This window comes from Microtus ochrogaster (genome assembly GCF_000317375.1).
Source record: "Microtus ochrogaster isolate Prairie Vole_2 chromosome 14 unlocalized genomic scaffold, MicOch1.0 chr14_random_1, whole genome shotgun sequence".
NCBI classification, from domain to species: domain Eukaryota; kingdom Metazoa; phylum Chordata; class Mammalia; order Rodentia; family Cricetidae; genus Microtus; species Microtus ochrogaster.
The window spans coordinates 16,390,754-16,414,938 of NW_004949096.1; the positions used below are offsets into that span (position 1 = coordinate 16,390,754).

The 24,185-nt window shown below is 39.5% G+C and overlaps 1 long non-coding RNA gene and 1 other non-coding gene across 7 annotated transcripts in view; one reads left to right on the top strand and one right to left on the bottom strand.

Moving 5' to 3' along the window:
* LOC106144260 overlaps positions 1-24,185 on the top strand; it is an 81,030-nt gene that overhangs the window by 52,182 nt on the left and 4,663 nt on the right. For 2 of the 6 annotated variants that reach the window (XR_003378432.1, XR_003378428.1), the window contains exons 1-2: positions 9,395-9,704; positions 11,314-11,468. This is a non-coding gene — a long non-coding RNA (uncharacterized LOC106144260). Of the gene's footprint in view, positions 1-3,735; positions 3,832-9,375; positions 9,705-11,313; positions 11,469-24,185 lie in introns of those variants that run through there. The other 4 variants (XR_003378433.1, XR_003378429.1, XR_003378431.1 and 1 more) reach the window with 3 other exon arrangements.
* On the bottom strand, positions 18,738-18,844 carry LOC113457986. Its single transcript, XR_003378447.1, has one exon. It is a non-coding gene; the product is annotated as a U6 spliceosomal RNA (small nuclear RNA).

The window sequence follows — 24,185 nt, forward strand, 5'->3', positions numbered from 1 at the left end:
TGTTCTCTCTCTCTCTCTCTCTCTCTCTCTCTCTCTCTCTCTCTCTTTCTCTCTCTCTCTCTCTCTTATCTTTTGAACTCGGGGTCTCCCTTTGTAGCACTGACTGCCCTGGAACTTACTATGTAGACCAGGCTGGCCATGAGTTCACAAATATCCATCTTCCTCTGCCTCCTGAGTGCTGGGACTAAAGGCATGCACCACCATGCCCAGCTACACCTCTATTTTCTACAAAAGGGTTAATACAAGTCTTTTATTCTAGTGTCTATACTGAATTCTACTTAAATTTATATATATATATATATATATATTTAGTTGATCAATCTCTAATCCTACCTACCCTCTATCCAACTTTGAAATAACTCAGTTATTTTATCGCTGTAGATGACAAGAACACCGCCTTTGATGAATTAAATAAATGATTAAACGCAATGTGAATTTAAAACAAATCTGGGATTCAATGACTTTGACTCCGTTTACCATTTTACATGTTGTTTAATTTGATCACAAAGACCAGTAGTGAAATATCAGGGAAACAACCCCACTAAAACCCATGTGACTCTACCTGGGTCTGTGGTCTCCCCCATCTTTTTTTCTCTTTGCTCTTCGATGCACAGTAGTCATTGGAGGAAACCATCTATCAGAGGTGGCGCAGTTTCTCTTGTCTATTTCTCATCAATGTTTGATTTAAGGACTGCAGATACAAGTGCATGACTGGATGGTTTGCAGGGGTAGCAGGGCATCTGCTGAGAGCAGGTCCAATGGGTGCTGCTAGCTGCGCAGAATGAGCTAAAACATCACCTTAGAGCTGGCTTCTGGGCACTTTGTTAACAACAGGACAGAGAATTGTGAACGTTATTGAGGAACTCTAATTCTGAGAGGAATGATTAGAATGTGGTCCTGGGATTAGAGAACTATTGTTAATCGAGTAGGTATAATGATGAAATTGTAGTTATGTAGAAAAAGAGTCTTCTTTTTATCATATGAAAAATGAAATTTGAGAGGAAAATGTGATATCAGCAATTTCCTTTAGAGTATTTTAATGAAAAAAAGATAATGGGGCAAATATGAGAAATGGTAATTATTAACCAGTAGTGATGTATGCCTGGGTGCTTGTTGTAGCAGTCCTCCTTCATTTGAAACTGTAATAAATAGTGAAAAATATTAAAAACCTTGGGATCTACTAGTTTAATACTAAAAATGCTACATATGCCTATAAAATCTTATTAGCATGACATGTTCTGTGCATCTGCTAGACAGGGCTCAGATGTAAAGTTTCCCTGGACTCAAGAGCAGGGTTTTGGTTCTTAGGAGACTAACTTAAAAGTGGGCATGTAATGGAAATTCTGTGTAAAAAGATTATTCATTTTATTTTTATTGCTGTTTTAAATTATAGAAGTAAATCTGTAAGAAAAGCATAATAGACCCCAAAAGAAAAAGAAACAAGTCAAAAACATCAAAATAAGCATCATTTATCTTTACCCAGTTAAATATGGGGAGACTTTGGGCTTCTAGATCCCAAGCTATTTGAGGGCCTGGAATTCACAGGTGAGAACTTTAGAGGAAATTAGAGTAGACAACCCAGGTGTGGTGGCATTCTTGTAATTATAGCACTCTGGAGGCTGAGGCAGGGGGATCACCATGAATTTGATCCAGTCAGGGCTACAGAATAAAAATCTGTGTTGCAAGAAAGAAGGAAATAAAGAACGAGGGAGGGAAGGAGAAGTTGAGTACAGTCTAAAGGTGGTCGCATGAGCCGCAAAGAGAAGGTGTAATGATCTGGCTTGTAGCGTGCTTTCAATTAGCAGAATAGTGTGCTTTTAAAAATCCTCCTGTGTTTTGAATAGTTATTACTACAGCAGCTGTGTTCGAAGTCATAGAGCTGTATCACAATTGTGTGTTTGTGTGTGCGTGCATACGTGTGTGTGTGTGTGTGTGTGTGTGTGTGTGTGACACAGAGATAAAAACACCTCCAGAAGTAAAGGGTTATTTTTGGGTAATATTTGGGTGCCGAGTCCAAATTCAGTGGAGTTGATTCCTTATTGTAACAAGATGCTGCCCAAATTTACAAAATTAAAAATATTAGGACTGGGTATGTAGCTCAGCATTCACAAGCCTGGGGTGGGGAATAAGGAGGGGCTACCTGCATAAACCTAAGGCAGGTGGGGATCTTTCCAAGCCTCACTTTTGGATATATAGGGAAGATGATGTGTTCTTCCAGACACCTGTTTACTTCTCAGCTAATAAATGTAAACTGAGCGTATTTGAAGTGTTTGTCTCTGGTAGGAAACGGTTTCACAGATTCAAAACAATCATTTGAAAAGACTTTAAACTTGTCCTCAACATGGAGATGCTTTCAGATGAGCTGAGGCTACTGGTGATCTTGTTCTTCCTAAACTGTTGTTCTTCTGGTAGCAAAGTGCCACTGCATGTTAGATAAAAAGAATGAGGAAATTGCATCCTTGACTCCTTGTGAGTTGACTTTTAGCCAGAGAAGCATGGGTTCTATGGCTAAAAGTCATAGACTGAGACACACAAGATAAGGCTGTCTTAAAGTTTTGAATTTGAGCACATCCTCCAAACCGCTGGAGCATTAATAAATGGTGTTTTCCATAGAAGAGCTATGATATTTTCAGGTTCCAGTCATAGGTTTATCACTAATTACTGATGTCGGTGTCCTCACGGGCAAATTGGATGACCCCTGTTGAATAACACGAGCTGCCATGTTCTCAAACACTGGTTTCTGAGGGAAGAATGAAGTTATCTTTATAGAGATGCTGGATGATTTCTTGAAGAAAGAAATGAATTAGATTGAAGGGGGAGAGCAAGGCAGGACTCAGTGCAGAGAAAAATGGATATTAAATTATGACACAGGAAAAATTTCTCAGAAGTACAATGTTCATCAACTGCATGTTTTTCTTTAAAAAACTTTGTGAAAGTTAAATGACGTGTAAGGGAAGAATTCTTATATAAATATGTCATGTGTAGGGGATGAGGTTATGACTAGGAGATTCAATTTGGTTGATAAAGAATAATTAGCAAAGCTGACCCAAGGTGTTCCCTCTGTACACTTACAGGATCTCTAGTGGAGCTACCATAGGGCTGGGCTCTGTGGAATTAGTCAGAAAGTCAATCTCAGTGGAGCCTTTTGCTAAATCATCACTGCTTGGGAGGGGGAGGGAAGGCAGAAGGAAGAGAGACAGCAGGAACACATATAGAACAAAGCCCAAATGTGGGTGCTTCTGTGGAAATACTCCAGTTTCTCTGGAGCATCATGGCCACTTATAGAACGGTAGAGCTAAATGGAGCTTTGGAGCTTGTCCGGTGCAACCCCCTCATTTTACATTTTACAAGGGGGTAGAAGCTTCGTGAAAACTGGCCAGGATTGCAGTATAGTGAAACCAGGGAAGCTGGTGGTATGCTCCCAGAGGATTTTAAGTGAGGAAGAAGGAAGGGTTTTGTGGTGTGTGTGTGTCTGTGTGTGTCTGTGTGTGTCTGTGTGTGTGTCAGGGAGGCAGGGGAAGGGGGAAGGGGATTTTTCCTTTTATGAGTGATGCCCAGATAGGAAAGCAGAGTAAGAGAAGGCAGGCAATTTTGCCAAATTAATTAAAGAGAGATGGAATTAAAAGAGGGATTTTGTGGAGGGACTTGGGGAAAATTGTATAATGAATCAAAATCATAGATTGTATTTCTAGTTTACATTTAAAAGTTAATAAGGGAAACTCTGATTATTTCTAGGAACATAATTTCTTACATGAAAAGGAAGTTTGGGAATTCGGTGGTTCTGCCGGATCAAGCAACTGAAGGAATTGTTTGCAGCTGGTGCTGGACTCGGTAAGTAGTTCGCCCTAATCTGTTGCTGCTTAGGACCAGTTAGTTTGGCTTTTTAAACAATCACTCTTAACCAAGTGTGTGCTTAGTGGTTTGCTTTAAATTGCGGACTGTCTCGATAGGAACTAATGAGTCAGATTAGTGTGGTGTGGAGTCCCTAGCAGGCAGGAATCTTTTCAGAAGTTTGGGCATTCTCTGCCTAGTTTCCTTTACAATTAATTCTGCTGCTCAGGACTGGGTTGGAGGGCTTTTTTCTGAAGGTTGAAAGGCTCCCTGCTGTGCCTGCCCCCGCCCCCCCCCACAATGGCGTTGGGTTCCTGAATGAGAAGCACTGTGCTAGCCTGCTTGCCTAGTTTGTCTGTTTCCTCGGAAAAGGAAGCTGGTGGTGCTGAGGACGAAGCAGAGATGAGGGGTTTGTGGCTCTGCACCCACTTAGATCTTATTCTTTGTAAAACATCATTTACCTACTATATCTGTAAAAAAATTTAAAGGAGACTTTTAATTTAGTATTTTTTATTAAAAATAATATATCACCAATTTACTAGTTTACGGTTGGCACTTTGTAAAAGTTTGGGACTACTTCTGGTTTCCATATTGTACCCCTTACCCTTGTATAAGGGCAAACTGGGGAAATGGACAGAGTTAAAAAATAAAGCCATCTTGGCTTAGTCTTTTTTTTTTTTTTTTCTTGATTTTGGATTGTGTCTTTCCTATCTGCTCTTACTCTAGGGTCTGCTTGTTGTGCTGGGTGATTGAATCAAGTTAGAAATTAATATATTGAGATGCATTGTGGTTAAATGTTTGCCTCCAGCCTCTCATGAACTTGCGACCAGGCAATAGAAGTAGCAATATTTAAATACATATTTTGGCTAGAGAAACTTGGTGGATTATACTGCTTCAGCTGGAGGCCTAGTTGGGCCTGTGAGTGGCCAACTTGTCAACCCTTGAAAAAGACTTCTGCTGTGTCTATGCAAAATTATTTCATAAAGGTCATATTCTTTGGGAAAAGTTAGCTGAGATCATCCAAGGTTGCAAAGAGTGACATATAGAAACAGCATTTTTTCCCATGTCCTATCTGTACAGAATTTACATGCTCTAGATTGTTCTTGAAACATCCAGGTCAGTGCTGAGCAACATAGCATCTCTGCTGGGCAGGGTCAAGGCTGTGGTGGACATTCTTTCTTGTGGTCTTTCATCTGCTCATCTGTGTGAGACCCCTCACATGGAATGCGGTGGCAGACAAGGTGAATAAGAAATTGCCAGAGACTGGAAATTGGTTATTTTCAGAGTAGGGAAAAAGAATCTTAGCCAGGTTGTATTTTATATAGAAATCCCCGAACAGAATGAGTATATGCCATCAAGTTTTGGAGGAGAGAGTTGTTAGGCAAAATTTGTTGCTCTATTTTTTTTTTAAAGGAGCTGACTGGTGCGTGGTCTAGTTGTACGGAGGGAAGGATGAGAAAACAAGCCTTGGAACCATCATCTGGAGGGGGAACCAGACTAATAATCGTTTCCCTTCTCCAGAATCTGATAAAGTGGGTACATCCCAGAAAGGAAGGAGAAAGGAAGGAGTCTGAAAGTTTTCTGAATAGAAAGATTTTTTTCTTGCGTGGAAGGCAAGTGAGTTAGTGACTATAAATCGGATTCAGGGAGAAAATTATGGGGTGGAAGAGGTTGGAGAAACAGCATACTTGTTTTTAAGAAATCCAGACTAAGTCAAATCAAGGGAAGAAACTGATATGGATCTACAAAGACATTTTAAAAGTTAGACATTCTGTCTCGAAAAACAAAAAAACAAACAAAAAAAAAAACCTAAAAGTTAGACATTTTAGGCTTTGGTTTTCTATTTCATTTTTATTTGAAGTTTAAAATATAAATGTTATGTTTTAAATAGACATTCTTATGTATTAGAAAAAATTTAAAGACAGATAAGGTTAGTTAATAATAAAATATAGTAAGAAGATTTTTAAACTGTGGGGTTATAAATAAGACCCTTCACTCCCCAGACATGTTAGTGGCAAAATAAAACACAGACCAGCTGTGGGTATGAGGGGCTGTGTAATTGTGACCATTTGTTGCAAAATCTAAAATGGAATTTTTAAAGAAGTTTCCAGCATTAACTATATTATTTACAGCCTCTACTGTCTCACGTTAAACTCAGAAATTCAAATGTCCTTCAAACCATCATGATTTTTCACAGGACAGGGACGACCATAATCATACTTAGGTTTTCTTTTTTAAATTTCTATAGAAAAATATCATTAGTTTTACATCCTAAAAAAACAAAAACAAAAAACTGTGACGGTTTCCTTTCTTTATTTTTTCTTATTTCTTTAGTTTCCCTTTTTTTCTTTTTTGAGACTTTGTTTTAAGTTAAAACTTTCCTTCTTTGGGTAAGGAGATATTTTCTATTATTTGTTAGTCAACAAGAGAGCATTTTAATCACAGCATAAGAAGTAACAAGAACTTCTACTTTGCTCATCCTAACTGATAGAGAAAACAGAAATGACAGAAAGGAGAAATATTAAGCTAAATTAAAGTACTTAATTCGAAATTTTTATTTAAAAAGATCAGTTTGTTAATTAATGGGAAAGAAAAAATATGCATTCTGCTTTCTGTTTGTCATAGGCTGCCAGTAGAGGATTCTCAAGAGGAAGCTTTGAAAAGTATTTAAAACATGACATAATTAAAATGAAATTTATATTTATAATGCAAAGTCAAAAGCAAAGGGTTTGATTTTTAGATAAATTATCCTATATATAAGTATCTACCACTCCAATAATAAAAATACTATCTGAGTGAATTTGAAAGGCAGGTCCTTGCTTGAAAATAAGGCCAAGAAATTCAAATTAGTTAAGGTTTGAGCAGCAACCCAGGAGATGTTTAAATACATGCTAGGAAATAATTGTTTTTGAAGAGTCAGAATATAAATATAAACAATTTGCTTAATCTGTGAAAAAACCTGCGCCTCATGTGTGGCCTCTTTTCAGAACTTGATGATTATGTTGCAGTAGTAATGTAGGATAAGAACAGATAGTCTAACTTTTGAGCATATTGTAACATTAGCAACCCCTTCTACTTTTACTAATACTTTTATTAGCACGATTTATTTTATTGCACAATTTATTTTGTGCTCCCATGCACAAAAAGCAGATGTTTAAAAGCAAGTAGCCTAAAATTGCAGTTACAATATTTAAACAGACAGTTTAAGATTCTGTTAAGCATTATTTTAAATTAAAATAACAAAGAAGTGGTTATAGAAATTACACATGGAATTTCCTATAACCATGAAAGGCTGCATATTTTAGGTGCATCACCAGCACACATCTGAGAGAAATAGGTATCCATGTCTGTCTTCAATTGATCTAGATATTCTCAAAAACACACAAGATATATGGTAATTTCAAATGTATTAACACAATTAAATATAAGCACTTTGAAAAAAATTAGTAGAGAGTTTAGGTTTCAAAAACATACATGTTAAAAATTAATGTAGTAAAATAGAATTTAAGAAGATTGGTAGGAAATAGTAAATTTTTTGCTTTCAAGTTAAAACTTCATTTCCACAGGAAAATTGCTCTCTTCCTATAAAAATATTTTTAATAATATCAGATACATAGTGTAAGCTTATTTTAATTACTTAGACAAGATATGTTGAGCTAAATTGTTTCTCAAAGAAAGACTATTGTAAACAGAAAACAATTAGAAAGTTTTTCTATCGTAATTGTTACATAAAGTTCTTTAATACAATAACTCTAATTTTATTGTTACAATTAAAGTAAAGAAAATATGATTTTATTTAATAGAAAATATAGTTTCATAACCATGAGAGGAAAGCTAAAAGCATGGGCAACTATATGGAATCAGTTTCATTTCTCCCTTGTTTCTGAGCCCTTTTTATGAATCAAATACTTAACAGCAAGAGAATGATATATAAAATATGCATCAACTGTCTATGTTTTGGTGGCTATTTAAAAATAGGGGAAAATGAAACTTGTCCAGCTAAATACTAACTAAAGTTCTAAGTGAAAATTAGAGAGATATAAAATCTAAAATAGAAATAGTATAACACACTAAAATTTCAAAAACTCACATATTTCCAATTTTTATATTCTGGTAAATAGTGCAGCACTTGTTGTGATTGTTTATGAAATAGGTAAGAAAGTAAAGAGTGAGTTAGGATTGTTTTCTCATTGTAGTTTGCTAGATGTAAAATATATTAATAAGCTAACTGTAACTAAGTAGGGAATCGTTTAAAATAGAATTTGAAGAATTTTACTGACAATGCATTTATATAGCAAGGCCATGGTGGGGGGGCCTGGTTTTAGTCTAGTAGGATTTCTGAGTTTTATGATCTGAAATTCATGATATATTTTGAGTGCCCTTTCAAGTTGCAAAATACTTCAGTAGAAAAAATAGACATCATGTACATTTTGCTTCATATTTAGGAATAGAAAAACACCGGATATTTTGGAAGAATGCTAGTTGTTATTTTAGTGCCTGCATCAAATCCCTGACAATTGCTTTGCCCCTCAGTCAGTTACCTGTCTGGGAACGTTAGTCTGCGCATGCGCATCATGGACTTCTTAAGTTATTCTAATGAGACATTAACCTGTAAATGTTACCTGTCATTCTTTACTGAAAATATGGCCAAAATATTTGAAGAAAATGCATTTAAAACTCTTATTTATAATTAAATTGAAACAGACTTTGAAAAACGTCATTTATAAATAGAATATACAATTGCACAATTTCCAGAAAGAATGAATTCTCAGTATAGTTTTTAAAATCTCCTAAGAATGTCCATTTGTTGTTTTCTTGTCATTCTAAAGTCAGGGGGGAAAAATAGCATTATATTCTGTTGGTATTGATAGCTTTTCTGTAGGGAAAGGGAAATGTTTTTAACACATGGGGTTTTCTTCCTAAAATTTTAGCTTGAAATTGAAAATGTATGTTGTCCACAATTATGTTTTTATTAAGACTAATTTTGAGTTGCAAGAAGTTTGTAAATTAATGTATTTGAAGAAAAAATGTTTTATTAAAAGGAGAGATGTAGGACGTTGTAGCAGTTACAAGATGGTCCTTCTCTTGAGTCCCAGAAGTTTAGAAAATGTATCTTAAATTAAAATAGTGTGTAGTACAAGATTCTGGGAACTCTAATAATTTAGAAAATGCCTAGAAAATTATAAAGATTAAAGGGAAAATTAATTGAACCTAAATGTACCCTTGTATTAGTGACTATTTGACAGTTTGACATCTCTGGAGATTAACAAAAAGTACTCTGCCAGGGACAATGTTCTGGGAAGCTGAGATTGTTTTTATGGTAAAAGGAAGAATCAAGATAGCGTAAATGCAGTTGTTGGTCAAAATTCCTAAGTTATTTTCGAGTTGTGAGAGTTGAAAGTAGGTGCAACAGTTTGGTTTCTGGGCGAGGCAAGGACCAGGGATCGCCAGCCCTGGAGCCACTACAGGGTTAACAGTGGGGCCGCCCGCTGCACTCTGGGAGTTGTAGTCCAGGGGCATTGTGGGAGTTGTCGTAAAATATCCGCTCTTTTTTGCTGTCATGGCCGCCTCCAAGACGGCTATAAGAGGTTGTCTGCCTTTTTGAGGGTCTTGGGGGACTGTCCGGCTCGTTAGAATGCCAGCAGCAGCCCCCTGGGGTGGCCAAAGACCTGGCAATCTTGTCCCGGGCGTGGACAAGCGGCCTGAGAGGGTCCATGCTGGGTTTGCAGTGTTTCTATGAGCCAGGAGGCCTCTGAGATCTGTGAACTGCTTGAGGGGTCGCAGGCGTCCACATCCTGGTGGTCTGGCCTTCTGCCTTTGAACTGTCTGTGTGGCCTGTGCCTGGGTGTCCGGGTGTGTTTTCTACTGTTATGGTTTGTGTTCTGCTTGTCTTATATTTAGCATAATCTGTAATCGTGGTTGTTCAGGATTTACCTCTCACCCCTCCCCGGGTAGTGGGGCTCAGGGAAGAGCCAGAATTTTAGCAAGGGTGTTCACGAGGGTGTTGTCTGTCTAGTTTTTTTGTGTAAGAGATTTTATCCGCGTGGGTGTGGTCGGGTATTTGGTTGTCTTTTGCTTGTGTTGAACTTAGTCCTTGTTTGCAAAATTTGCTTGTCAAGCAGTTCCAGCTTGTGAAATTCTCTTCTGTTAGCATGGGTGTGTTCTTAAATCTGTACAAAAGTCCCGAGGAGTGGGGTGTGTGTGTGTGTGTGTGTGTGTGTGTGTGTGTGTGTGTGTGTGTGTGTGTTTGTAATTATTTGTGGAAACGTATGTGTACAAAGCTTAACTGAAAGCAGATGCCAGGATCATAAGTAACTTTATCTTTAGGGAGCAAGCCTCGTTGGCTTTCCTGGTGCTGAAAAGTTGTTTGGATTCGTTGGGGGAACCAGGTTTGCTCTTGCCTGTGTTACATTTGGCTCACAGTGTTCCTCTGCATGTCGAAATTTTGATCTTTGATATTGGGCCCTGTGAACACTTGAGACAAAATGAACTGCTGTGTTTTGACATAAAGTGGCATGGTTTCAGAATCTTAGGGTCTAATACGTTACCCTAATGCTAACATACGCTTGCTGAGCATGCCAGTACCTGTCTTACCTGTCCATACGAATTTGGGTCTTCATGTGACTGCCTGTATATACTCTTACATACGTGCTCTCTGTTTCCATAATCTGGATTTATCTACCTAGTGAGGTATGACTGATCAGAAAAACCATTTCTCAGTAGTGTTAGGTTTCACCACTCACATTTGATGAAGGGGTTTGTAATTTTGGAACTCTGATATCAATTTTTAAATTTAAAGGCACGACTGAACAGAGAAAGGGAAAATATGTTTCGCTGTGTTTGGTATTTTGTAACCTGTAAAAACAGTTCTGTTGTTTTTCATGTCAAGTCACATTTGTGTATTGTTTAAGGTTTTGATGTGTGTGGGATTTTCCTAACTCTGCCTGTCTTTGAATTTACTTTGTACCTGACCCCTTGAGTGTGGTAGAGAAAAGAAAGAACCGGCTAGAATTGTATGCAGGTCTGTCTAATGTAGTTTCAGTTTCATAGCGTATTGTCTTGCCAGTCAGCCAGAATTCTCCCCTTCCTTTGTTCTGACTGTTGTATTTAACTCATTTGCCAGTTGAGTAAAGATTAAGAAATTCCTTTGAAAATGAGCTATACTGTCCAGTTGTCTTACTGGGTGGTGACGTGGCAGAATGCATGGATGCTAGCAAACTGGCTGTGTCTAGGAAGGCGAACGCCCAGAACTGGTGGGTTTGTAAAGTCACTCCAAAGTGTCACAAGTGCAGGGTTAATTTGCTCTGAAGGAAGTTAGAGTTACTTGTTAAACAGTTCATTAGGAAGTGCTCCACAGGTGCTTTGGGAGAGGGGCGGTGCTGATTTTAGTAATAGTAAGGCTAGGGATGAACTTAATCTTTGCGAGAGCACAGAGCATTCTTGGATATTTATATAAGTAGATAACATTTCCCTCTGAAACAGTGAGATTTGTACACCTGAGAATCCTGGCATTTAATTCCTCAAGCCTCTGTGTGGCGCTGTGCCTTCCACTGTTTGCCTTCCGGTTCTGTAACTGCTGCAGAATGTCTTCTGTGTAATACAGAAGCGGTGGTAGTTGTTTCAGAAGAGAAAATATGGTAAGACCCACTTACATTTTCTGTTTATTTATATTTCTAAGGTTGTACACACATGCTTGATAGATGTGCCAAAAATTGTCATTTGGAACTTTTTTGCATGGTGTCACTGAAATTCCTTTAAGTGTGAAGTAATACCAAAGTTTAATTTATTTGTCTATATTTTTACATTTTAATGTGTGTGTGTATTCAAAGCAGAGTCAGGACAATGTACGGAAGTTAGTTTTCTCCTTCCATCATGTGGGTCCCAGGGTTCAAACTTGGGTTATCAGACTTGGTAGCAAACATCTTCACCCAGTGAGCAATTAGTGCTCCCAAAGGATAATTTTCTTAAGAAATATCTTATAAATGTAAGATTTAGAGAATTTTAGTGTTTTTCAAAAAAGAAATATAGGATATGGAGAGATAGCTTAGCAGCTAAGAACACTTAACTGCTCTTCCGGAGGACCCGAGTACTTAATTTTGGTTCCTAGGACCAACAATGTACAGCTTGTAACTCCAGCTCCAGGGGGTCTTAGGCTTCTGGCCGCCATGGGCACCTGTATTCATAAGACATGGGTGTGTGCACATGCACACACATATATTTTTATACTTTTTAAAAAGTAAAATCTTAAAAAGAAATTGAAGCTTTTTGGTTTTTGTTTTTCGAGACAGGGTTTCTCTGTTGCTTTAGAGCCTGTCCTGGAACTAGCTCTTTTTGACCAGGCTGACCTTGAACTGACAGAGATCCACCTGCCTCTGCCTCCCGAGTGCTGGGATTAAAGGCACGTGTCACCACCACCAGCCTTGAAACTTTTGATGGTGACAAAAACCTAGTTTTTAATTTTCACTGTCACCAACATGTAGGGGCAATGGAGAGAGATTTGGCTAAGAATATATTTTTAGGACCTTGAGTCAGGTCCTTCATGGTGTCTTGTGTTTCTGTGTACAGTGGTTCCCTTACTAAGAATAAGCAGATTATTAGTGTATCTTTGGATCCGTGAACATTTTCATGTGCATGTATGTGTGCACATGTTCAAATGTGTGTGGGTGTGCAAGTGTGAGGGGGCCAGGAGTTGATGTCAGATGTCTTCCTCCATTGCTTTCTACCTTACACACTTTGGTAAGATCGCTGTGAACCCTGGAACTCTTGATTTGGACAATCTAGCTAGTCAGTGTCCCTCAAATTCTCTCTCTGTCCCTAGAACATTGAACTTAGAGGCAGGTCGCTCCGTGGATCCATAAGAATATAACCTTTGGTCTTCAACTTGTGTGGTAAGCTCTGAGCTATCTTCCCAGCCCATCTGTGAATATTTGTGTCAAAACTGCATAACAAGATCATGTGTTATCCATTTAAAATTTTATCTTTAGTTTTCATTTATATTATTTAAAAAGTAATTGGTCAATGCTATTTGTATACTTATGTCTGGATTTCTTAAGTTTAACATATCTGACTTAAAAATCTCAATTCTCTTGTGTGTGTGTGTGTGTGTGTGTGTGTGTGTGTGTGTGTGTGTCTAGGATTGGGCTCACATATAATGCGGAAGTTAGCTCTCTTGTTCCACCTTTATGTGGCTTCCACAGATTGAGCGTGGGTCAGCAGGCTTGTACAACAAGCATTATACCCAGTGAGATGTTAAGCTGGCCCCAGAAGGCAGTAGTCTGAAAATGGAGAGCATCATCAGCCCCTCCCTCTGTAGGATGCTGAAAGAAAGGGATGCAGAACTGGCCAGTGTGACCTGTGAGCATCGTGCAGCCTCAGATGGCTGTGAATGTGATCCACCACAAAACTGTAGTCTTGTGGGTGCCGACACATGCATTTGGGAGGCAGAGGCAGGTGAATCTCTGTGAGTTCGGGCTTGCCTTGTCTACAGAGCGAGTTCCAGAACAGCCAGGGCTGCATGGAGAAACCAAGAACAAACAAAAAACCTATAGACTTACTTAAAACATTATGAAGTTTCTTTTTGGGGGGACACTCAATTTTGCAGTTCTTGAGTGTAAACTTTGTAGATGATAGTAATGAATCCCATCAACACCAAAGGTTTGGTCAAGCTTGAAAAGTATTTAAAAATTTCCATCCTTTCTCTGATGCATTTTATTTGTTGGCCCTACCTATATGCATTTCCAGGACAGAACTCAATTAGTTTTGGTCTGATGGGCATTATGATTATTATTATTAGTTTTTTGAGACAGAGTTTTCTGTGTAGCCCTGGCTGTGCTGGAACTCACTCTGTAGACCAGGCTGACCTTGAACTCAAGAGATCCTCCTGCGCGTGCCACCACTCTAGCAAAGGCCTTATCATTTTTAAAAGGCAAAACAATTATATAGTTTTAATGGGCAGGATAGAGCAAACCACCAGTTACCTTCAAAATACTGAATGTAGATAAAAGATACTGATTCGTGTCCCCATTGGTAAGAAAGTGGGGTGATGTGCGTAAGTACTACCACCTAAAGGTTTTATATCCTACAGCTTCAAAACCACAAAAGATCATTTTGCTTTGTTTCTACTTAATTGATTTTTCCATTCAACTTTCTCTCTTAGTAAACTTGTGTGGTTCTAGAATTTAAATGAGAATTGGGTGTGTGTCCCACAGTTGTGATCCAGCTCTGTAGAGGCAGAGGCAAGACGATTGCCTCAAGTGTGACGTCAGCCTGGATTTCAGAATGCATCATTGTAACAAAACATCATTTAAATGATATTCTTGTTTGGAATTTTTTCCCTCCAGAATCATGTGATTTGACTGTTTAAAAACATTCATCATAGGAACATGACATTAATAAGGAACCCTTGTCATCTTATATTTTACACTTAAGAGGCTTTAAGTGTTTTATTCTAGGGAAAAAAAAATGAGTCAGTGACTTTTAAAATCTTACCACAGTTTGGTCTATAAAAAGAAAAGAAAATTCCGGATCGAAAGCTGTAGTTTCTTTTTCTGCAATGCAGACTTGGCAGTGTGAAGACGGAGGTATGGCTTGCCTTTTTTCAGAGGAAGTCTGAAGACCTGGAGAGATGGCTCACTGGGCTCTCTGGGTAAAGGACCCGCTGCAGAAGCAGGAAAGCCAGAGTTCAGATCCCTAGCACCCACATGTAAAGCCGGTGCCAGTAGCATGTTTGTAATCCTAAAGCTGGGGTGGTAGAGACTGGCGGATCCCTGGGCTCGCGGAGATACAGTGAACTTCAGGTTTATTGAAAACTCCTACGCTGTCTTAATAAGTTGGAAAGGGCTCACGGAAGCCTTGCCTTTGTACGTGTGGACTCAGAGGGGCAGGTGCACCTACACACAGGTGCACTCAGTATGCCATACTCACATACAAAAACCCGAAAAGACTCAACACTTATGAAATAAATACATTGTGGAAATTTATCAGGATTGTATAAGAAATTCCATCGAGATGGTTCAGTGTAGGGGAAGGGCATGTGCCACCAAGCCTGATGATCTGATTTCAGTTCCTGGAACCCACTTTGTGAAAGGCTAGACCTGACTCACAGTTTGTCCTCTGACCAACACATATGTGCTAAGATATGCACACACACATACAGGCTGATAAAAAAAATAAGTAAGTTTTTAAATCCTTGAATGGGCCTGAAGCCATGACTCAGTGTGTAAGCGGCCACTGCTTTTGCAGGAATTGGAGTTCGGTTCTTAGCCACCTGTAATTCCTTTGCCCTCCGTGAGCGCCTATATTTGTGAACACATAATTTAAAATAAAATTAAAATCCCAAATTCACAGTAGGATAAAGTGGTCCTGGATGCTTTTCTAATCCAACAATATTTGTAAACTTCTTTTGTAATTTAGTGGAAACTTCCAAGTCTGTACTTCTCTGTTTGAAATAGTTTCCTGGGAGTTTTGGTTGAGTTTTTGTTTTGTTTTTAATGAGGAAGCCATATATTTTCAGTGAGTGGTCAGCTTATTTCTGTGTTTTATTGGGACCCAAAGGGCAGCGTATGTGCAGTGTATAGTGGAAAAGGCCCGTTGGACTAAAGGACTAACACGAAGACAGTGATTTTTAAGTGTTCTGCACCATTTGCTAGAATTGTTCTTTGGGGGTCTGGAGAGATGACTCAGGTTAGAATTCTGCCTCTTCAAAGCCCTGGAGTTTGGGTCCCAGCACTCCCCGCATTGGGCAGCTTGCCAGCATAGCAGCTGCAGCTAAAGGGAACCAGATGCCCTCTATGACCTCTGCAGAGTCACAACACACAAATAAATACTTTTTAAAAAAATGAACTGCTTCCTTTTAAATTTTCTATTTTAATATCTTATAATGAACTCAATTTTTAAATATTTATGTAATTTATGTATTCCTAGTTAAGATCCTATATAGCTCATACAATTTGTTTCATACTAATTTTAAATTGTTATTGTTATGTGTGGCGTGTGAGTGAATCCACGGGCACATGTGTGCTGTGGAGTGTGTGTGGAATAGAGTACCATTTTCAGGAGCCAGTTCTCTCTCCAGTGTGTTGAGGAAAGACCGCCCTTGTTTCCTCTGTGCTGTATTCTCCAGGATAGCTGACCTGCAGGCTTCCAGCCATGCGGCCTCTGGGGGGGAAGACTTTATATTTCATAACCTCTAAAGTTCACAAATAACTAGTCTTTGCAAGAGACAAAGAATGCCAAGGTCATAAAAATAACTAAATAAAGGTTCTAATAGGACAACTGTCCAAGATTATAAGCAGGCAGTTTTTAGAAGATTAAGTCTAATGAGCTAAAAACATAAATATATGTGCTCACACATTAGTAACTAGAAGAACCCAAGTTAAAACGACCACATTCTCTATGCTCAGTAGACTAAAACTTGGAAAGATAAATGATGGAAGGTTTGGGAATCGTGAGTAAAGTGGCAAAGCCATTCTGAAGACCGGCTGGCGGGATAGAATTCAATGGATACACATATTGCTTCTAGGTGAAACAATTACAGCTGGGTGCTGGTGGTGCACGCCTTGAATCCCAACACTTGGGAAGATGGGGAAGGGGAATCTCTGAGTTCGAGGCCAGTCTGGTCTACAGAGCTAGTTCCAGGACAACCAGGGCTACACAGAGAAACTGTGTCTCAACAAAAGCAAAAATTAAACAAACCCCAAAAAGTGTGTGTGGGGGGGGGAGCGAATATAATGATAACCATCATGGTGTTGCTAGCAGAGGCTTAAGGACATCCAGCACGACATCCATCACTGTGAAGTTGTGTAGATATGATATGGTGGATGTAGTGTAGTACTGTGCAAGAGTTTCCCATATATTCACAATATGAAATATTGGGACTAGAAAAAATGGCTCAGTGGTTAAGAGCACTGACTTCTATTCCAGAGAACTTGAGTTTGGTCCCCAGCATCCACATGCTACATCCCACAGCTACCTACTGCCTGAAACTCCACAAATCCAGCACTTTCTTCTGGCCTCTGCAGATTCTGGCATACATGTGGTAAACATCCATACATTCAGGCACACACATACAGACAAGGTAGGTAAATATATATTTTAAAATTAGTGTCTAGCAGAAATAATAAACAATGAAACCTATTGCTTAATACTATCAGTATAAATTTTAAATGTACGTAAAGTGTTGGGCAAGAGAATGTTTCAGTAGATATATCAGACACATTGGGAAGGTACATAAAGGTCCATGGACAGCTAATGAAGGAAAAGCATGGTCAAAGATGCTCATTTTATTCAATGTCAAAATTGCTATGCCCTTTACTGAGGGTCAAAGTTCTTTAAAATCTCACAAGAAACCAAAACCACTAAAATGGCACTAATGAAAATCTGAAATTCCCCAGATCAAATTGACTTGTTCGGTGAAGTGCAAACTTGCCAAGAGGAATGAGAGTGCGTATATAAGGAAAGGCATGCTGTGCTCACAGATTTTAAGATTCAGCCCCGTGAAGGCTTCAGCTTTCTTCACACGAACAGCCCCAATCAGAATGCCTCAAGCTCTAAATGTCTTTATGAAATAAAACAGCTGGTTCTAAAATATGTGTGACATTCAAAAACCTCTCTAGAGCAGCCAAGACAAGGGTGACAAGTTGGGGGTTTAAGTTAACCTGGTTTTAATGCTCCCTTTGAACCTGAAGTAACTAAGGCACTGTGGTTCTCACAGGATGGTGGATGTATAAACCCATAGGTCATTATAAAAAGGAGATACACACGGGGGCTGGAGAGATGGCTCAGTGGTTAAGAGCATTGCCTGCTCTTCCAAAGGTCCTGAGTTCAATTCCCGGCAACCATATGGTGGCTCACAACCATCTGGAATGAGGTCTGGTGCCCTTTTCTGGCCTGCAGACATATACTCAGACAAAAAGGAGATACACAACACTGAGGGATGTTCAACAGAAATGAGAAGGCAAGTCGGTAGAGGAGAACAAATGCTGCTAAAAAGAGGTTGGACCACGTAAAGAACAGGATCCCTGTCCTGTGCTGCGTACTGTATTCACAGAAATGGTCATATTCCTAAATTGTAAGAGCCAAAAAAAATTTTAAATCTGTGGATTTAAACAATGCAGTTTTCTTCAATAAGACAGAGACAGTTGGAATTATAGTGAAAAATAAATTGGACTTTATCAAAGTTAAAACAATTAAAATTGGGGCTGGAGAGGTGGTTCAGCAGTTGGGAGCACTGGCTACTTTTCCAGTTCAAATCACAGCCCCCACTTGGCAGCTCTCACCTGTCTATAACTCCAGTTCCAGGGCTTCTGACGCCCTCAGACATGCAGGCAAAACACCAATGCACATTTAAAAAAACAATCAAAATTATGTTTGATTATGTTTTGTTAAGAACACGAAAGACAAGCCACATATAAGGAAAAATACCTGATGAAGAACTGTCCAGATCCTGATTATGAGAGCCAGGGGTGATTGATAACATCAGGAAATTGTGTTCTAGGCACAACAGGGTGGATGCAATATGAACTCAGGGATTGTGGCAGCATTCCGAAGGCCTGCTCAAGCACAAGCCAGACAAAACGCAGCAGAGAGAGAAGTGAACAGGACAGCCCACCATGGGCTCTGGAGATGCTGACACTTGGTAGCTGTTGGGATAGATGGAGCCAGCTTCCTCCTTCCTCCCTTCTTTTTTCTTTCTTACTTTGAGACTTTTTTTTTTTTTTTTGAGAGGTGCTCTTTCTATTATGTAGTTCTGGCTGTCATGGAACTTGCTATGTAGACCAGGCTGGCCTCATACTCACAGAGATTCATCTGCCCAACTTTGACAGTCAGTTTTCCTGAATGGTGTGGCCACACATCAGGGTATGCCTACTTCCAAGAGTGGTTGGTCAACACAAAATGGATTTTTTTTTTTAAATATGGAACGCTTCACGAATTTGCGTGTCATCCTTGTGCAAGGGCCATGCTAATCTTCTCTGTATCGTTCCAATTTTAGTATATGTGCTGCCGAAGCGAGCACCACAAAATGGATTTGATGAGTTGAAAAAAGGGAAACTGAGGATGAATGGGAAGGGAAGTAAGGGTAGATCTGGGAGATGGGGTGAGTATGAGCAAGTTGCAGTATATGGAATTCTCAAAGATGATAAAAATAGTTTTAAAATATTCTAAAACAAAAACTCCTTTCTAGAGTATATAGGGGGCTTATAATCCAGTAATAAAACAGTTCAATAAAATAGCGAAGGGTCTTGCGTGTTGGCACACATCTTTAATTCCAGCACTTGGGAGGCAGATCTGCCTGAGTTCAAAGCCTTCCTGAAAGGCCAGTCAGGGCTGCCCAGTGAGACCCTGCTTGTTATACAAAATGAGCCGAAGATGTCTTCATTTTCCTTGGTAATCTCCAAAGTCTTCAAGCCTTGTATTATTTGAACAGTTTGCAAAGATAAGTAGATTTTATGTGAGTACATTAAAAGATGTTCATTTTTATGGAAAGGGTAACCTTAATTAGGTCGCATTGAAATACCACACAGCAACTAGACAACAAAACTGACAGCACCAAGTAGCATATATGCGGAGTGAGTGTAGCAAGGGGCACCAACGCTTTGGGTAGTTTCTTATAATACTAAGCACTATATACCCCACCCCTTTCCCCTGCCTTTCAGTGTCACTTACTGAAAGAAATTAACAATTTTGTTTTTCCTTTTAAATAGATTGGCTGAACAGTGAGCTCCAGGGATCTGCCTGCCTCCACCAGAAGTCCTTAGGTTACAGATTATGGATGTGTACCACAGGGGGTGGGGATGGGGATGTTGATTTTTTTGTGTGTTCTGGGGATCTGAATTCAGGCTCTTATGCTTGTCAAGTGGTCACATGGCTAAGCCTTCCTCCTAGACCTAGTTTTTGCTTTTCTGTTTATTTTCAAACTGGCACAGACCAATAAACAATTTATTCTTTCATTAATAAATAAGGATTAAGTGGGATTTATGATAATACATAAATATTTAAAGATATAGGACATCAATATATAATTTTTCCCATGGGAAATGGATGAGATTAAATTTTTAGACCCAAGTTCTTTAGCAACAAGGTAGCTGATTTCCTTTATTATAAAACCCATTCTAATGTATACAGAAATTTTAACTGGTGTCATAACCTTAATCCTAGCAGTCAGGAAGCAGAGACAGGTATATCTCTGTGAGTTCAAGGTCAGCATGATTTATGTAGTGAGTTTCAGGCTACCCAGGACTACATAGTAAGACCATCTAAAAAAAAAAATTCCCCCCTTTAGATTGAGACTTGATTTATGTCTCAAAGCAGAGAGGGGATATGAAGTTTGACTAAGGGCAGCATTGTGACTAAATTCCAACGTGGAGCTGCAGTAGATTCTCTGGGGAATGTAATGAACCAGGTCAGAATGCCACACCCAGTATGCAGGTTAATGTTCCCAGCTACTGCCTGAGCTACTCCTGAGCAGGCCTTTGGGATCATAAGGCTCACTGAATGTTCTCCCTGCATGCAGGGAAAGAAAGTTTTCTGCATGGTGTTAGAACATCCAGCCTGTGCACAACGAAAGCCTGGGAAGTTCAGGGATTCTGGGCTCAGAATGAACAGAGTCTGATGATGCCTCTCTAACGTTGGCAGACCCTAGAGCAGCAAGAAGGAGGTATAAATAGCATCAGAAACAGTAAAGCAAGTGAACATGTTCTTGGGTATCACCTAAAATTTTCAATCTAAGTATTGCTAGTAGATTTCAAATTTTTATTATTTTCTTGTATGTGTGTGTGGTGTTTATGCTTTTTAGATGGGTGCTGGGGATTTGAACTCATTCCTTATGCTTGTGCAGGCATGCATGCCCACTGAGATGTTTTCTATGTACTTGCAAACTATTTAAACTTGTGACCTGTCAATTTGTCCACAACCCCCCCCCCCATCACACACACATAAGTTTGCAGGGAACTTGAATTCTATAAACAGTGCCTTTTCATATGTTAAAGCCAGCTTATCTCCCCTCTTCAATGAATAAGAAATAGTCTTTGGAAAGCAAATCTCATTTGAACATTGCCATTTAAATGATTAAAATATCCCATTCACAAAATGATAAATGAGTAGATTATTCAGAAGGACTTATTCAGAAGGTAAAAACATTGACATTAGGCCTTTTGCTCTTCCTATAAATCAGGCCCAAAATAGGCCCATGGCATAGGACTCCCCCAAAGAGTAGTCTCAGTATACACATATGAAACAGAGGGACAATGAGGTATGGAACTAGTCACCAGTAAGACAGTTCCCAGGCAACGTCTGAGAGAGCATAGAGGTTGGAAATAGAAACCAATTCCCTAGAATTACTTAGATATTAATAAAAAGCAGTTTCTCTAGGGGCTGCGGAGAAGGCTCAGTGGTTAAAGCAGCTGTATAAATGTGAGAACCTGAGTTTGGATCCTCAGCACCCACATAAACACTTAGTGGGTGCCGTGGCCAGCCTTGAATCCCAGTGTGTGGGAAGTGTAGACAGAGGATCTCTGCAGCAGGCAGGCTGGCTAGACAGGCTAAGTCAGTGAGCTCTGGGTCCACGTGCGAGACCCTGCCTCAACGTATGGGCTGGAGAACAATCAGGGAGACACCTGATGTAGACCTCTGGCCTCCACACATACTTATATATGTGTGTATGCAACACACATGAACATGAGGAAAAAGAACTTTCCCTGGCTGAATCTAGTTAGAAAGCTTTATTTCCAAGTATTTAACAGGTATTGTCCATGTGCTCTTGTTTTTTCTTTCCTTCATAGCCAAAGCCATGAGCAGGTTTTCCACTGGGATCAACTCTAAGTCATGACCTGGTACCCACATGGTGGTCACGCCCATCTGTCACTTTGGTTTCAGAGAATCCAGTACTCCCTTCTGGCCTCCTAGGGCACCAGCACAGACATGGCTCACATTCACATGTGTGTGCAAAACACTTATACACACAAAAGGAATTTTTTAAAAAATTATATGTTTTTAAACAAAAAGAAATCTTGTCATAGACTTAGGGGACCTCACAGAAAGGACCCTATGATTTGAGCACACACAAACACAAATGACATTCAACACTTGTTACAGACGATCACAGATGCATGGCTTAGACCAGCACCACACATGTTTAGTGCAGGTCTAGAGAAACCCAGTATGGGTCTCGTTCGACTTAAACGAAGGTGTCTGCACTTCATTTCTTCCTGCGGGTTTCTCGAGAGTTCATTTCTCTGCCTCTAAGAGCTTAAAGCTGGGGGATTCCCATATTTGTTGGCTCTTGGATCCCTTCTACATCCCCAAGGCCGGCAGCTTTGCATCTCTCTGGACATTCTGCTGCCACATCATCTTTTCTGACCCAAACTAGGAAAGATTCTCCAATCTGAGGACCTACAGTATTAGATTAGGTGTACCTGAATAACATAATAGAACTACATAACCACAAAAATAAGACCATTTTGTGGACTTAAGTCTTTTTTTAAATATTTATTTTATTTATTTATCATGTATACAATATTCTGTCTGTGTGTATGCCTGCAGGCCGGAAGAGGGCACCAGACCTCTTTACAGATGGTTGTGAGCCACCATGTGGTTGCTGGGAATTGAACTCAGGACCTTTGGAAGAGCAGGCAATGCTCTTAACCACTGAGCCATCTCTCCAGCCCCTGTGGACTTAAGTCTTGTCTAATTACAACACCTTACATGCAGGGGTTAGAGGTTAAGACATGGATATTTGGGGGGTAATTATTCTGCCTGACATGGCAACCAATATAATACTATAATATAATAATAAACATTTAGATTTACATAAAAATTTCTCCAAATGTTAAAAATAAAGGAATATAAACAACATCAGTGGATGACGAAGCAGATGCAGTCATTTTAGAGAGAATAAAGGTTTTTAAAATATGCATATTATATATTTCTGGAGAGTTAGTTCCCCAGATAATGAGAAAATTAGAGACCCATAGCTGCCTTGGTCCATTTTGTCACTAAGTGACTGAGGTTGGGTGCTTTATAGAGAAAAGAGGTTTAATTTGGCCCACAGTTCTGAATTCTTAGATGAGGTAACCTTGTATGATAGAGACCTCAAGCTGCCACCTCTGTATGTTAGTGGAGACAAACCAGCAGGGGCACAAGTGGAAGAGATCACATAGCGAGAAATGAAGGGAACATATAAACAGTCCAAGTTGATGGAATACACAAGTTTATTAGGATTACTTTCAGAAGCATAAGTAGCTGATAAGCAACCACACTATTGAAAGGGTCTCACCAAACTACTATTTCATATGTCGCTAAGGCTACAGAGAACTAATGCAAATTTGGGTTTAGAACTCTAGTCTTAAAGCAGTAGAGGTGGCTATAAGCTGGGGCACTGTAAGGCAGATGATATCTGACTCTGGGATTGTTATTTGTGTGTTTTATGTTAACTGCTCCCTCCTTGTCCCTATCAGATATCTCAGTGACTTCTCTAGCTGCTGCAAGAGTCGCTTGTGTCCTGCAGTTGGGTACATGGGACAGCTGCAAATGATGGCTTGCTACAAGTTGGGGTTACTCTGGCTAGATTTGAAAGATTAGTCCCACTATGTTACCAGAGCGTTCTGATGAGAGCACTGGGGGCCTGGCATCCACAACTAAGTAAGGCTCAGCAACCCATGGTCAATGCTCTGATTAAAGAGACAAGCAACCATGAAAAACAGAAGATTCATCCGATGTGGGCATATTTGGGAGAGGAACAAAGTGGTCTAGTTGACCCCCAAGTCCACCTTTGGGGCCCTGAGGGTTAGATTTAAATAGAAAGCAAGAAGTGTGGATAACTAAGCAGTTCAAGTCCAAGCTTGGTCCTACCCAGTGTTGACCCTTCGGTGTCTCAACTCCGGTCTCTGCTGCAAGGTTGACAAGTTGTCCTATGAGACAAATTCCCTTCTGATTGGCTTTACACTCCAGCTGATTCTTTCTAGCTGATATTCCAGGGATGACTCCAATTTTTTGGTGACCATTATTTCATTGGTCAATAGTTCCGTGGACCTTTGTTCAATAGTCTGTTAGGCAAGAGAGGGCACACATCTCTCTAAAGATATAACTTTAGGGAGTAGACATTTCTTGGGCCAGGGAGATGAGTCAGTGATTGCTGTACAAGCATGAGAAACCGGTTCAGTCAGACAGATGGCTGGAGATAATTAGCCAGCCATATATCCAAATGTGTGAACCTCAGAGACCCAGTCTCAAAGACTAAGCTGAAGAACAATGGCAGAAACCACTTAATAATGACCTTTGACTTCCATACACAGATACACATGCAAATAAGAGAGAGAGAGAGAGAGAGAGAGAGAGAGAGAGAGAGAGAGAGAGAGAGA